The sequence below is a fragment of the Brassica rapa genome, unplaced genomic scaffold (assembly GCF_000309985.2).
Source record: "Brassica rapa cultivar Chiifu-401-42 unplaced genomic scaffold, CAAS_Brap_v3.01 Scaffold0902, whole genome shotgun sequence".
NCBI lineage: Eukaryota > Viridiplantae > Streptophyta > Magnoliopsida > Brassicales > Brassicaceae > Brassica > Brassica rapa.
The window spans coordinates 57,459-73,862 of NW_022610838.1; the positions used below are offsets into that span (position 1 = coordinate 57,459).

The 16,404-nt window shown below is 47.3% G+C and overlaps 1 non-coding gene across 1 annotated transcript; it reads left to right on the forward strand.

Annotated features, from left to right (window-relative positions):
* The first annotated feature begins 1,635 nt into the window (after positions 1 to 1,635).
* LOC117131411 lies at positions 1,636 to 1,741 on the forward strand. The gene has a single exon (XR_004454604.1). It is a non-coding gene; the product is annotated as a small nucleolar RNA R71 (small nucleolar RNA).
* The last annotated feature ends 14,663 nt before the right edge of the window (positions 1,742 to 16,404 follow it).

Genomic DNA, 16,404 nt, shown 5'->3' on the forward strand with positions numbered 1-16,404 from the left:
AGGATTCCGTTGAGGGTTCGATGGTCAAACCAAGCTGGTCTGCCATGATCCTAGGGAGGATACTAACTGATGCTCCTGTGTCACACATTGAATGGGGAAATTCAACACCCTTGACTACGCATGGTATTGCAAACTTCCCAGGATCACTCTTCTTCGTCAATGTGATCATGTGTTTCATCTTCTCTCTGACTTGATGAAACATTCTCCTAATGTCCTCCTCAGTTACCTTTGTTTCTCTGAAGAACATCCACAACCGGTGTGTGAAGTAAGCTTCATCAAAAGGTTTTTCGATTGGGATTCTGAGGACTCGTTTAGTGAAACCATCCATCTCCTTATCGTTAGCTTCCCTCTTAAGGTTTTTAGGAATCTTCTCCTTTCTTTTCCTTAACCTTCTCCCTTCAGATTCTTGTTCTTCTTGAACTGATTCTGGTGAACTATTTAAAGGGTTGGGTTTTGGTTCGGGTGGGTTTGCTAATGGTTTAGGTGGTGGTCTGAGTGCGTTGATGTAATCATTATCGATTGAGGGTAACCGCACTCGGTATGTCAGAGGTGCCTATCGATCGATGGGAGGTGTGTTGTGTCGATCGACGTCGGACTCACTCTGTCGATCGATGGTTGGCTCAACCGATCGATCGATTTTTCATAGAAAGGGGAGGGTGGGTGGGATGATGCTTAGCTGCGAATTCTTCATGAGTTAGAATTTGAACCGCATTGCATTCAATCGATTTGGCAGACGATGTCGATCGATGACTGGAGTAATCCGTCCATCGATCTTCATCATGGTCTGTCGATCGATGCGAGTTCATCGACATCGGTCGACACCATTGGGATCCGCCGAGACTCATGGAGCTTTCGATTTTGAAATCTCCTTCCTCAAGCTTTTCATTTCTCACCACTTGCCAGAAATCATCATCTATGATGGCATTTACGTGGTGTTTTCCTTTGTCGGCTCCTGCCTCTCTAGCGAAAGCTTCTTGCCTCTTTATAGTCTCGCCCGTCTGAATTACTTGGGTTTCAAGTTTTCTCACCTGAGTCCCTAAGGTCTCGATTTTGGTGTTCAGATTGTTGTAGGCGGAGTCTATCTTACCGTTGAAATCCACAGTGATTTGTTGTTGTCCCAACAGTACTCGATCAAGCATCTCTTCGATCTTGCTTTCCTGAGTCTGGGGTGGTGGATTTTGGTAGTAAGAGTTCGAGTAGCTCTTGCTGTTGTTGAAGGGTTTTTGAAATTGTGAACTTTGGTTACTTCTTTGGCCATTTCCAAAGAAGTTTCTGTTTCCGCCCTGGTTTCCAAATTTTTGGAATCCGGTACCTCCGATGTAGTTCACATTTTCTTCTCCTTCCGTATCTGCTACTTCTCCTTCAGCTGAACAGACTTGCTTCCTAAGAAGCTCGTGCACCACATCTAACTTAGCTCTTACTTTGTCCATCTGTTCCTTCCCGATAGAGGCTACAGACTTCTTCCGTTCAGAGTCAGTGTTTTTGGTGCTGCTGCTGTTAGCAAGGTTTTCGATAAGTCTCACAGCTTCCAACGGATTCCGAGTAGTGAAGTTTCCTTCACTCGCCGTATGAAGGGCCATTTGATATTGTAAGGCGAGACCTTGGAAGAAAGTGCTTAGCAGCTGCACTTCGTTAAATCCGTGGTGTGGACAGTCTCGCTGGAAGAACCTAAATCTAATCCACGCATCTTTGAAGGACTCTCCAGCCTTCTGCGAGAATGTGGAAATTTTGTTCCGAAGTTCTTCAGCGCGCGCCTCATCGAAGAAGTTTCGTAAGAAAGCATTCTTGATGTCGCTCCAGGATGTTAAAGATCATGTGGGTTGCTGCCTAAGCCAGTGCATCGCTTCTCCATTCAGCGTGTATCTGAAGAGCTTGCACAGCAGGTAATCTTCGGGGACTCCTTCCATCCGAATAGCAGCGATTAGATCCTCGAACCGTTCCAAATGGTCCATAGGATGCTCGTGCGGTAACCCAGAGTAGGGTATCTGCGACACGAGAGTGTAGTATTGAGGCTTCAGCTCGAAATTGTGCTTCTGGATCTCCGGAAGTCGAATAGCTGATCTGTTGGAATAGTACTCATTTGGGCGATTGTAGTCGGCCAGTTGTTTCGATCGAGGGCCCTCATCTACAAGTTGAGCAGCTCCTGTAGCATCAGCATCAGGGATTACAGTTCCCTGAGCATCTATTTTCTGACCTGTTGCATTACGCAGATGACCGGCCTGGTCATACAGGTTTCCGTTCTCGTCCTGAGTTAGAATATTAATGTTTACCATTTTTGACAACACGGTATCGATCAACGTACGCGGTGTAGTATCGATCGTTGTCGAACGATTGGGACCGATCGACGATGACGGTCTGGTGTTGGTCGACGGTTGGTTGTGCGTATCGATCGACGACGAAGTGGTTGCGTCGAGCGATGTGGAACGTTGAACTCTACGGATGGTGCGTTCCAAATGAGCAGGATCGTCTGAGAACAGCAAGTCTTTCTCCTTGTTGCTTCTGGTACCGCTGGGCATGCACCTGAAAAGACAAGAAAAAGATTATTAGAAAGGGGGTAAAGAAAAGAATAAGAATTAATAAAACTAAATCTAATGGCGATCAAAGCTCCCCGGCAACGGCGCCAAATTTGATACCACTCAAATTACCCTAAGGAGTGTTATTCTCATCAAAAGAGGTTCAGATGTAGTACTTAGGGATCGAATCCACAAGGAGCTAGGGAACAATTAAATCTAGTGTTTATTAATTCTAAAGGTTGTAAATGTTTAAATGAAATAGCAATAGTAACAAGCGAGTAAATAATAAATGTAACTTGGTTGGAAATGATATTAGATGCAGGGCCACTATTCAGGTGTTGGAGATTATAATACCTATAGATGCCTAACTGTTGCATGCATGATATATTAGAGCTCATTCGCTTAACTCAGTGATCAGCAGTCGTATGTACCACTGGTTAACAGACTAGATCTCGTGTCTCAACGGTTAGTATGCAGACAACGAGAGAGTGACGATCGATGGTCTATTAAGACGTCGACCGATACACCTTTGCCAACGTCGATCGATTGTCAGTTGAGGATATCGATCGACGGGTTCTAGCCAGGCCTATGCGCGAGTATGAATTGGCGGTTAGCCCTCTCTAGCAATCCTAATATGATAGATAGATGTCAGGATGGGATAACAAGGGTGCTTGAATATGCAATCCTATGATCAAGTTCTAGTTAGCAAGGCTAAAACAAGCAATGAATACAAATCTATCATGAATATCACAACAAGGCAGATCTATAGTTTGGGGCTAATCCCACAAATCTATCTGAACCCTGGATCTAACAGTTGAACTACTCAGACATAGCAAAGCAATTCATATCAATATAGAAATAGAAACTCATAGAATAGGTGAAAAGAAATAAAAACAAAGAGTTCCAATCACAAGTGATCTTCTCTCCCAAATGAAACTTGTAACAAAACTAGGTCTAGAAAATCTTTTCCTTTTGCCGTCAAAACACTTAGACAGTATATATTCTACTAGGTTAAATACTCGTCAAGGCATTTTGGTAATTTGGCGTGGCCTTGGTTTTTAAGTCTGCTGAATCCAAAATGTCGCGTCTGGTGTCTCGACATCTATCGATGGTACTTGTGTACTTCGATCGATATTAATCTTCATCTGTCGAGGCATTTCCTGATATCGATCATCAGCACTGATGCGCATCGATCGATTGTTCTTCCTCTCGTCGACCTCTAAGTGGTCAGCTCGGGTGAAATGTCCTTTAAGCTCCAAAATGCTCCAAAGTCATAGCTTTACTCCGAACTGCACCTGAACCTGAAAACATACCTAGAAGAGTAGAAAACATAGATATATATATAGTAAAATAATTATATACCATGGATAAAAACGGGTCAAATCCAAGGTATATCAACTGGGAAGGACGTTAAGTTCACATGGTCTGATGAGGGTACAAGATGTTTCTCCGAACTTAAGGATGTGCTGACTAGCGCGCCCGTCCTGGTTCTTCCGGAGGCAGACCAACCTTATGTGGTCTACACGGATGCGTCCATCACTGGACTCGGTTGGGTGTTGACTCAACATGGGAAGGTCATTGCCTACGCGTCAAGGCAACTGAAGAAACATGAGGGAAACTACCCCACCCATGATCTTGAAATGGCTGCGGTAGTATTCGCCTTAAAGATTTGGCGATCATAATTATATGGGGCCAAAGTCCAGATACTTACAGACCATAAAAGTCTGAAGTATATATTCACCCAGCCTGAGTTAAACTTAAGGCAGAGGAGGTGGATGGAGTTTGTGGCCGACTACGACCTAGACATAACTTACTATCCCGACAAGGCTAACCTTGTGGCCAACGCATTGAGCCGGAAACGCGAGAAGACGTTGCGGTCGGAAGCGGAACAGACGAGCCGGATAAGGTGGAACGCTTCGTTCGTTTAAATGCTTTGAACGAAACGGACGGACCATGGGGTTTAGAGGTGGTGAATAGAGCCGACCTGCTTACCCGGATCCGAGCGGCCCAAGATCGGGATGAGAACCTGAAGACGGTTGCTCGGAACGACCTGACTGAGTATCAAATCGCCAAGGACGGTATGATCTTAGTTCATGGTCGGATCAGCGTACCCAATGATAGGAGTTTAAAGGACGAGATCCTTAGGGAAGCTCACAAGTCTAGATTCTCGATCCATCATGGAGTGACCAAGATGTATCATAATCTCAGACAATACTATCATTGGATACGGATGAAGGTCGATATGGCCAAATGGGTGGCCAAGTGTCCTACTTGTCAACTCGTCAAGGCCGAACAACAAGTTCCGAGTGGACTGCTTCAGAGCCTACCTATTCTGGAATGGAAGTGGGATCACATCACGATGGATTTCGTGACAGAATTTCCCACGACCAGGAATAGGAATGATGCTGTCTGGGTAATAGTGGATCGGCTGACCAAGTCTGCCCACTTCCTGGCCATCAAAAAGACTGATGGAGTCGACCATATTGTGAGTAAGTACATTGACGAGATTGTGGGCTACACGGAGTACCCTCAAGTATAGTTTCAGATAGAGATTCGAGGTTCACTTTTCAGAAAGCTTTAGGAACAAGAGTTAACATGAGTACGGCTTATCATCCCCAAACGGATGGCAGTCGGAAAGAACTATATGGACGCTGGAGGATATGCTTCGAGCATGTGTTCTCGATTGGGGTGATTCCTTGGAACGGCATTTGCCGTTAGTGGAGTTCGCCTACAATAACAGCTTCCACTTCAGTATAGGCATGTCGCCATACGAAGCTTTGTATGGACGACCATGCAGGACACCGTTATGCTGGACCCAACTGGGGGAGCGCAGCATGATAGGCCCCGAAATCGTGGAGGGAAACCATGGAGAAGATCAAGTCCGTGTGGGACAAGATGAGGGCCGCATAGGACAGACAAAAACATTACGCTGACAAACGAACGAAAGAACTGGAGTTTGCAGTGGGTGATATTGTCAATCTCAAAATGATTAGAGTGCGAATTTCTGGTAGAATGAAATTAGATCCAAGATACCTAGGTCCATTCAGAGTCATAGAACGAGTGGGTAGTGTGGCATATAAGTTGGACTTACCATTCGAGATGGAAGCCTTCCATAACGTATTCCATGTCTCCCAACTCCGGAAGTGCTTGACGGATCAGGACGTCTTAATACCAGAAATACCATCTGATCTAGGTGCGAATCTAACTTTGGAAACAAGGCCGGTTCCGATCGTAGATAAGATGGAAAAAGCAATGAGAAAGAAAACAATCCAAATGGTCAAGGTCATTTGGGATTGTAATGGTCGAGAAGAGACAACTTGGGAGACGGAGGCCAGGATGAAGGCCAAGTTTCCAAAATGGTTTGACCAGTTTATGTTGGATGAACCACATGACTCGGATTTAAGGACGAATCCAATGCTAGTGGGGGAGACTTGTAACATCCCGGATCCTGAATAGGATCATTGGGACGGCCATGGTTTGAGGAAACGTACTAGTCAGTCTTAGGACATCAAGACAAGCGTTCCATGGCCAGATAAAAAGGTTAAGGACGTAAGGAAACTTAGACTTAACCTTATACAAGTCGAGAGTCAGCTAGGACAAGTAAGACGGTAGCTGGACGGATGGAACAAGTAGCTTGACCAGCTCAACGGAGTTAGGTTAAGCTCACTCTAGCTCGACCACTACTAAGTCAGGTCCACTAGCTGAACTACTAGCTCACTCAGCTGAGGCAGCTGGGAGTCAGCTCATCTCAGCTGGACGGACTGTTCGGGTTTCGGTCCGATGGTCTGGGTCCGGGCTGGTGGCGGGCCATGGGGGTCCGGCCATGAGGCCATGCTATGAGGCGTTCGTAGTGCGTTGTCGCCTATGGTTCCCCATACCCGAAATTCTCGTCCGAGTGTTGGACCGTTTCGAAGTTGCGATAAGTCATTTGACACCCCTTGCCATTCAGCATCTTATTGGGATCCTAATCCTAAGCTACGAGCATGGCTTTTCCCTTTCCGTCGATCATTATGAAGCGCTTTTGAGGCTTCAACTTGTCAGGGGTACGGATAAGCATAGGTTGGTCCCTCGGAAATTTATGTCAGTGGTTAAGAAGTTTATTTCGAACTTCAACTCGTGGAAGAAGTTCTTTTTCTTTGTTCGTATAGACGCTGCATCCGTCGAAGAGAGTTGCATTCCACTGTTCTGGAGGTTGCCGAATGATCGTCCCTTCATCAACCCTTTTCCTCCGTTCCCCGAGGACATCATTTCGGTGAGGGATCTTCTCAGGAATGGTCCCTTCTTCTGGACTTCTTTTACGCCGAAGAGGGTTTGGAAGGCACTGAGATTCGTGCAACCCAGTCATGCTTTGGATGCGGACACGGGAAGCGACTCCGAACCCGACGACCAGAATCCCGTCGAAGCTCTAACAGCTGTGCCGGAGTCGAGCTCTTGGAAGGGAAAAGATGTCGATCTTGGCGACATAGAGTTTTCGATGGATGACTCTATGCTTCCAGGATGGGATCCGAACCTTGCTTACGGCGACGGGAGCGGTTCGAGCGAGGCCCCTATTCCGGATTTCGATGATTTCTTTGCTGGGCTGCCATCGGGTTTCGATGCTCCTCCTCCTACGAAAGAATCGGCGAGGCCGAGAGTCGTTGCGGAAGGATCTCGCATCATCAATGGGGTTAGTTTTTTGAGAATTTTTTGGTGATTGTCCTATGTATATATTTATAACATGCCAATCGATTTTGCAGGGCCTGAGCTTGCTGGGCTCGGCCATTGAGGCGGGCCATAGAGAAGCCATGGTCTACCGCTTCAAAGTGGAGAAAGCGGAGCGGGATCTCGCTCGCGTGCAAGGCGAGATGCTGGAGCGAGAGGCGCAGCTTACTCGTGATCATGCGCGGGCTGTTCGTAAAGCGGAGAGGAAAGGCAAAAGAGAAATCGTCGAGGTGATGAAGACTCGTGCATCTCAGTTCCAAGTTGAGTATGGGAACCTCAAGAATGCCTTTACCTCGGTGGGTGACTTTCGCGAGTGCCGCGGTTCGGTCGGAAGTCTTTGGAGGACGCGAGCCGATGACTATGTGTTTGAAGAGGAAATGAGCTTGATGAAGAGTGGGATGAGTGAAAGTGCCCATGCTGAGGCGCTTATCCCTCCGATTGACGAGAAGATTCAAAGGTTCTGGGATTCCATCCCGGTTTCCCCTGATACCGAGGAGGTTCCGGCCGGGTTTCCCGATGGTGGCGAGGAAGTGGATCGTCCCGCGAATGCGTTCGGCTCTTCGTTGTCCGGGGACTTTGACTTTGGATTATGAGGGGCGGATTAGTTATCCTTTTATCTGTTTTTGGCCAAGTGTGGCCTTTTGAATTTGGATTTTGTTTAGGCCTAGATGGCCGTATTTGTATTTACCGGGACTGGCCGTTGGTGGCTTTGAATCCCTTGCCGCTTTAAGCGGTTTATTTATATGATAAATGTTTTGTTTCGAGTTTTCCTGAGTAGGGTTGAAGTAAATACGAGTTGTCGTCTCGTATTTAGTTCTGATTAGACGTTCAATCTGTTGGTTCGTTAGTGATTTTCGTAAAAATTTACTTATCTTTACGATTTTCGAGAACATTGTGATATGAACGGAGAGACATGGTTTAGGATCTCGTATCTTTTAGATATCATGCCTTGAGATGTTTGAGACCAGAGCGTTGGGTTTAGGGCAAGACCTAGGTTTACTTTCGGTTAAGGTTTGTGCGGTGACTAGCCGGCTATCGTTTTTCCTGTTGCGATTTCTTCCTGACTCGCACCGATTTAAAGTCCGCGATATGTTCTCGGCTTATATGACTTGAATGGTACGAATCGAGCATCTTCTCAGAATCAACTGGAAGTGCTAAACCAAAATTTCGGATTTTTGTTGTAGCGCGCTTTTGTCCTTGTGCTGGACCTTTTTAAAGATCAGAAGAGTGATCGGATTGCGTTTGTTTAAGACGGCTGGCGTGTTCGTCAGGGCCAATCGACGAACGGGGTGTAAGGTTTTTGGTGGTCGCGTTCGGACAATTTGTTAGCATTGTCCTCGAATTTTAACTTTTGCGACGTCTCGCAGTTATTTCGAGGATTATACGTGTATTTTTGCGTGTTTGAAAGGTGATAATCTTTACGATTTTTGGGTCGGAAGGGGCCGCAGACAAGAGTCTTAACGTTTTCAGGCGTGTCCTGAAAGTTTCTTTTGTGTTTTACTGAAGCGTAAACGTTTTTGATAAAAAAGGACAACGTATATTGTAGTAAAAGTTTTTGAAGTTTCTAAAAACTCGATTACAATAATGAAGATTTTTCTAAGTGGGAGTATACGAGTATACGAACCCACTCCCCCCCCCCTTTTTAGAGAGGGGGAGAGCTGAACTCGTCTTTTGACGAGCTGCCAACGTACCCCTTTCGAGGATCAAGCCATCTCGTAGTTCTGTTTCATGCCGCGAGTGTTCTTACTCGGCGGTAGATGTCGCGATGTCCGCCTTGACCGTGTCGATCGTGGCTGGGTCGACGCTATTTTCCGGATGTTCCGGTTGAGTTGTCGCGTGGGCTTCGGATTTATGTCGAGCTTCGACGTCCGATGCGTTTGCGTTGATAGACGATTTTACTTCGTCCTCTCCCGGGGCGCTTTTGGCTGAAGATCGATCTATCTTCGCGCGTTTGCCGTTTGCAGAAGCCGTGATTTGCCTTAACTTATGATCCGCGAGGAAGCATAGTCGCGACTGTTTTTGGCATCCCCAGTTAACTGCCTGCATGGCGTTGAGCCATGGGGTTCCCATGATCACATTGTAGATAGCGGGATGATCGACTACCGCGAATTCGACGATTTTCGTGATCTCCTTGGCCATGACTGGCAATTGGATTGATCCGAGAGTCATCGACACTTCGCCTGAAAAACCCGTGAGTGGTTTTGGCGTTGGAATTACTTCTCCGAGTTTGATACTCATCCGCTTGAGAGTGTCGCGGAAGATTACGTTGACCGTGCTTCCGGTGTCGACGAGTACCCTTCCGACTTCTAAATCTCGTATGACGAGATCTATGACGAGCGGGTCGCAGTGAGGTTGGTCGATACCGCCGGCTTCTTCCTCTGTGAAGGTGATCGAGCAACTTTGGCCGTCTCGAGGAGGAGACCATGTAGGCCAATTTGCACTTGATTCTGCCTTCCGTTGGTATGCCTTGATGGCCGACACGGTATCGCCGCAGTATTGTGATCCTCCGATGATCATATTGACTCTGCGACGATTGTTATCGTTCCCTTTGTCATCCGGCCTCCTACCGCGTTTATCCCCAGGTTGGTTTCGTTGAGGGGATTTTTCATCGGGCGGATTTCTATCCGTCTTTGGAGGCCGATCAGAATCGAGGATGAGATCCTTTACGCTAGTTACTTCCGAAAGCTCTCCAGCGAGTAGCTTCGCGGCCAGTCTTGCTCCCAAGACTTTGCAATTGGTCGTGCAGTGTCCTCTGGATTGGTGGAACTCGCAGAAGGTGTTTTCGTCATACCCTTGATTGCGAGTCCATGTGTTGCCCGTGGTCCGGCCTTGATCCGAATTGATCGCATAGTTATGCGCCCCTTGGAGATCTTCCCCCTCGTGATGGACGTACTTGTCGTTACAAGAGTTCTTCTTTTTCCCTTTTGGATCTGCGTCGTTCGAGGATGGTCTGGCCGGCTTATGTTTTTGCGATAAGACTTTAGTTTCTTCCTCGACTATGATGTAGTCCGTTGCTTTGTGGAGGGCATCCTGGATCGTTCGCGGTTTGTCGAGAGTTATCCATTTTCTGAATTTCGACTTGTACCAGAGCGTCTTTCTCAGCGCGTCGATGGCCACTTTGTCGCTTATCCCGCTGACCCTGGACATTATCAGCTTGAACCGACTGATAAACTCGCGGAGGGGTTCGTCTTCCCTCTAGGAGAGACTCCAGAGGTCAACATCGGAGGTTTCTCTGTCTATGAATAAAGAGTACTGTTTGAGGAATTCCGATGCGAGCTGTCGAAAACTCCCGATGGTGTTACGACGAAGGCGTGCGAACCATTCGAGCGCTGCTCCTTCGAGATTTTCGACGAACAGGCGGCAATAGCCGGCATCTTTTTCGCCGTCCTTCAGTCTTGCTCTTCCCATCGCGATGTGGAAAGCCTGAAGGTGCGCTTTTGGATCGGCCGTACCATCGTACTTCGGTACTTTGATCTTTCCCGGATCGGACACCCTCATGTCCGAAATGCGACTGGTAAAGGGGGTCTTTCGAGCTCCTTCCAGCAGTCGATCGATCTCGGGGGCAGCACTAGTAGCATGATGGATTTGAGACTTTACGGCTCTCACTTCTGCCACAGTCTTAGTGATGTAGTCGCGAAGATCGCGGATATCCGATGTCTCGTCAGTAGATTTCCGAGCCTGTCAGCGTTTACTGCGAGTGAGCTCGGTTTGCCTTTCGGCCAGCTCCTCTTGTTCGTTCCAATAGGCGACTTCTTCTTCTTCCGTCATTGGTTTTTCGAACGGGGAGCCTTCCCGAGCGGATCGGCTTCTGGTCCTTCTTGGATGTCTGTCGACATCCTCGTCGGTGTCGTTGGAGACATCGCTAGGATCCAGGTCAATGTGTTCGGCTTCGTTATCCTCCGAGTCCTTTGCAGGGGGCGGAAGATTTTCAGGGTTCCCCTTTTTCGACGGGAGATTTCTCGCTAGGGTTTTGACCGGAAGGTCGTTCCTGCGTGAGTCCTGCTCTATCGAGTGGGGTGGCGAAGTCGAGCCTCCTCCCATGGATTTTGGTGGTTCCGCGGGGACGGATAGCTTGGGTCCTTGCCGTTAAGGTTTCAACCTGTTTGGTCAAGGTATTCACGAGCTTATCCTGTTCTTCCGACCTTTTCTCATAGGTGGCGAACATCTTTTTGAATTCCTCGAGCGTCGTGGCGTTGGCTTGCGCGTTGGCCGCGGATACGTCCGCTACTGGAGTGTGGAGATCGGTGCCGCTGCCTCCATTAAGAGGAGTTTGCACGTTATCCGCGTCGTTGGTTGACATATCAGATTGTGTGTGGCTTTTGCGGGTTAGATTGATCCGTAAGTCCCCCTCCTTCTAGCGCCAAACTGTGGGAACCGAAATTCACACTGTTGATTTCCGTTTAAATAAGGAAACTAGGAAAACCCTAATTTCCCAGAGGACCCGGATATCTGTTAATTACAACATGTCAAGCAATCAGAACACGAGAATAACAACGATAAAAATAAGAAATCGAAAAGTGAGCAAAGTAGAACTTATTCCGAATCTGCGTATGAGCGTTACAACAAGGTATAAGCCTGGGTTCGAGAGCTGTCGGCGAGATTCCTAGTTCTAGCAACCCTAAGACGGCTAAACCTAATTGAGTCGCAGCTCGAAATAACAAAAACAGAAAATTGCCTAAATTGCTCAAAGTGCTAAGTTTTCTCTGGAAAAGTTCCCCCCCTTTGCTCCTCGCCTAAGACTCCTTATATACTAGCTCCAAGGTCGGTTTACGCTTTTACTCTTCTGCCCTTAAGCCGTCATAGCGTAAAAATGGAGATAGTCCATTTTTCCCGATCTTCACAATTATCTTCAAAACTTCCGTATTTATCCGCGGAAACTTGACATTTATCCTTCCTCGTGGGCCAAGCGTGAACCATGCTGTGGTTTACGGGCTTTTGATTAGGAAAAATCGTAGGATGGGCCTCGAGTCGTGTTTTAGGTCCCTTTGGGCCGTTTTCCAACTCGACACGTTTACTACGAATTTTTCCGCGGTTTCTAATCTGCAAAGTTTGATCGACGAATTAGAATAGCGGGAAACATGGACTGAGCTTGCTATGGTCTTCGGGAGATAGCATTCGAAGGTTTGACGAGAATGCAAGGACTGGTGTCGTATCGATGTTCGGAAAGGTTCAATCGCTACACAGCGACCGAACTTTGGCTCGAGCCCGGTCGCTACGTAGCGACCGAGCGAGACGAGTGCTCAGTCGCTACGTAGCGACCGAGCTTTGGCTTGAGCTCGGTCGCTACGTAGCGACCGAGCGGGACGAGTGCTCGGTCGCTACGTAGCGACCGAGCTTTGGCTTGAGCTCGGTAGCTACGTAGCGACCGAGCGGGACGATCGCTCGGTCGCTACGTAGCGACCGAGCTTGGCCGAGCTCGGTCGCTACGTAGCAACCGAGTGGGACGATCGCTCGGTCGCTACGTAGCGACCGAGCTTTGGCTCGAGCTCGGTCGCTACGTAGAAACCGAGCGGGACGATCGCTCGGTCGCTACGTAGCGACCGAGCGGGACGATCGCTCAGTCGCTACGTAGCGACCGAGCTTTGGCTCGAGCTCGGTCGCTACGTAGCGACCGAGCGGGACGAGCGCTCGGTCGCTACGTAGCGACCGAGTGGGACGATCGCTCGGTCGCTATGTAGCGACCGAGCTTGGCTGAGCTCGGTCGCTACGCAGCGACCGAGCGGGGCGATCGCTCGGTCGCTACGTAGCGACCGAGCGGGACGATCGCTCGGTCGCTACGTAGCGACCGAGCTTTGGCTCGAGCTCGGTCGCTATGTAGAGACCGAGCGGGACGAGCGCTCGGTCGCTACGTAGCGACCGAGCTTGGTTCAGGTTTGGTTGCTGCATAGCGATCGGACGGCGTGTATGCGTGGTGACCGAGCTTGGTTTGTTCGGTTTGAATCCCAAAGGATGCTTCTTCGTAAAAACTTTGTGAAACTTTGTATTGGTTATTTTTATGAAAATTACTTCTCTCTTTTTGCTATCTCTTTTGGAAATACGATCTCCGAGGATTTTCGGGTGGTAATTCCGTCGTAACCGTTTTTGACCCCAACAGCCGCTATGGTACTGAAGTCTTGGACGAACCCTCGATAGAAACCGGCAAGGCCATGGAAGCTCCTTACTTCACTCACGTTCGTTGGACTTGGCCAGTCTCGGATGGCTTTGATTTTCTTCTCGTCCACTCTAAGTCCTTCAGCACCTACTACAAAACCTAAGAAGACCACATGATCTGTGCCAAAAGAACACTTTCCAAGGTTAGCAAACAAATGTTCCTTTCTAAGAACTTCAAGGACAGATTTCAAGTGTTTCTTATGTTCATCCATGTTATTGCTGTAAACAAGAATATCATCAAAGTAAACTACCTCAAAATGACCAATGAAAGCTCTCAAGATATGGTCCATCAAGCGCATGAAGGTGCTAGGTGCATTAGTAAGACCAAATGGCATGACCAACCATTCATACAATCCTAGCTTTGTTTTAAATGCAGTTTTCCATTTATCACCTTCTTTCATACGGATTTGGTGATAACCACTTTTCAAATCTATTTTAGAAAAGACACATGACCGGTAAAGCTCATCAAGCATGTCGTCTAGTCTAGGAATGGGATGCCTATACTTTACCGTAATATTGTTGATGGCACGGTAGTCTACACACATGCGCCATGATCCATCCTTTTTGGGAACAAGTAGAACTGGTACGGCACAAGGACTGAGGCTTTCTCTGATGTAACCTTTCTTCATAAGGTCTCCATCTGTTTCTCGAGTTCCTTGGTCTCCACCGGATTGGTTCTGTAAGCTGGCCGGTTAGGTAGAGATGCACCCGGAACAAAGTCAATCTGATGTTCAATTCCTCGCACTGGTGGCAAACCCTTTGGGTTCTCATCTGGAAAGACATCAGAAAATTCCTGCAAGACATCTAGCAAATCACTCGGAACTTCCGGTGCAAGGTTAGAAGAAGTAGAAGCCATTAGAGATTCTTTATACACAAGTAAATGAAAGGGCTTTGGAGAGTAAAGAGACTTCTTAACCTGAATTTGTTTGATAAAGAAGCTGGAGTTCCGGATTGAAGACTCAGGTTTGTCTGGTTTGGATTCTTGTTCACGGTTCTTTTTAAGTTGGAGCTGGTCTTGATGGACCTCTAAGGGCGAGAGAGGTACAAGCGTGATCTTCTTTCCTTTATGGTCAAAGGAGTGCCGGTTTGTGTAACCATCATGGATGGTCTTTTTATCGAACTGCCATGGACGTCCCAACAGGACATGACAAGCATCCATGGGAAGAACGTTGCACACAATCTCGTCTTCATATCGTCCAATGGTAAGAGGGATCGTGACTTGCTCCTTAACATACTGATCACCAGTTTCATTGAGCCATTCCAACCTGAAAGGACAAGAAATAGGTCGAGTAGCTAGACCTAATTTCCTGACAAGAGTATCACTAGCAACATTAGTACAACTCCCACCATCAATGATCAAAGAACAAACTTTTTCAGAGATTAAACAACGAGAATGAAAGAGATTCTCCCTTTGTTCCTTTTCATTGGTTTTGGGCTGAACACTCAAGGAACTTCTAGTGACCAGTAGTGGTCCGTAAGCTGGATAGTCAAAGCTATCTTCATCATCAAAGATCGGCTCAGAATCCGGATCAAAGGTCGGGTCATGGTCGTTGTCCGTGTGGCCGTTCGCGTGGCCGTCCGTCTTATCAAAAATGGGCTCGTTCCAAGCCCTCCTAGCAACGAGCAATGGTCCGTGATGTGGGTAGTCAAAGGACTCCTCTTCCTCATCAAATATAGGACCAAGATCCTCCTTGTCTTCTTGTTCATCCTCGGACTCAACTTCACCATTTTCCATGAGAATCATTACTCGCTGGTTTGGACAGTTCTTGGCATAATGTCCTAGCCCTTGACACTTGAAACATCTAATGTCTCTTGCTCGGCTTGAGGCGTCTACTGCCTTTCCTTTGTCATCATGAGTAGAAACATCACTTTTAAAAGCAGTATGTGTTGTGACAGGCGACTTACCTTTTTCTTGATAGCTTGGCTTAGGAGCATAGGCCGGTTTAGGAGAGTAGGCCGGCTTAGAAGTAGTGGCCGGTTTTGAGTAACTCCTTCTCTTGAGTTGTTGTTCGATCAAGATGGCTTTGTGTAGCATCTGTTCCACACTTCCATACTCTTGAAGCTCCATACAATCTTGGATGTCACGGTTGAGGCCTGAAAGAAAGCGAGCCATAGTGGCGTCCAAAGGTTCATCCGTGTCCGTTTTGGTCATCAAGACTTCCATCTCTGGTAATTGTCTTCCACAGATTTGGTTCGTTGAAGCAAACGTCTTAGCTTCTGGTGGAGGTCGCGGTGATAATGGGCTGGCACGAATCGTTTCCTCATCAACAAGGTTAGCTCATCCCATGTCTCAATCGGCCGTTCACCTGTTCTCCTCCTGTGGGTCAACACTTGATCATACCCGTTAATAGCATAGCCTGAGAATTCAGTGGCAGCAAGCCTTACTTTTCTATGTTCAGAATAGTTTTGACAATCAAAGACATGCTCAATTTTTCTTTCCCACTCAAGAAAAGCATCAGGGTCGTTTTTACCATCAAAAGGCGGAATTTTTAATTTCAATCCGTTCAAGCTATCATCAGTACGATTGTTTCTAGCAAATGGATTGACATCACCTGGGTTTCGAGTTCTATGACCTCTTCTTGGCCGGTAAGAGGATCTGACCTCGTCCTCTTGGGCGTCCACATCAGGAAACTCATCATCTGACCGGGTGTTCCTTCTCGGATGATTGGTTCTTGTTCCCGATCTAGGATGGGACTGGCTTACTTGAAGTTCGTCAAGCCTTTGATGGATCTGCTCTAAACCTGTGTTTATAAGGTTAGAAAAAGAATCAATTAAATCTCGCATCTGAAGATTAGACAGTCCAGCAACTGAATTTCCGGCACGGTTTTGATCTTCGTGGCTACTCATGGTTCCTGAAATTTCTTAAACACAAAACGTTAGGATAAAAACTCACACTCTCAAGTGTATGTTCCTCACCCACACACGTGTTTCTCTTGATTTAAAAGTGATCACCCAAGTTTCCACTCAAAGTTCTATGAAGAACAGATCTCGGAATCTGGATGGCCAAACTTAAGCAAAACACACGGGAATTTTAAAAGAG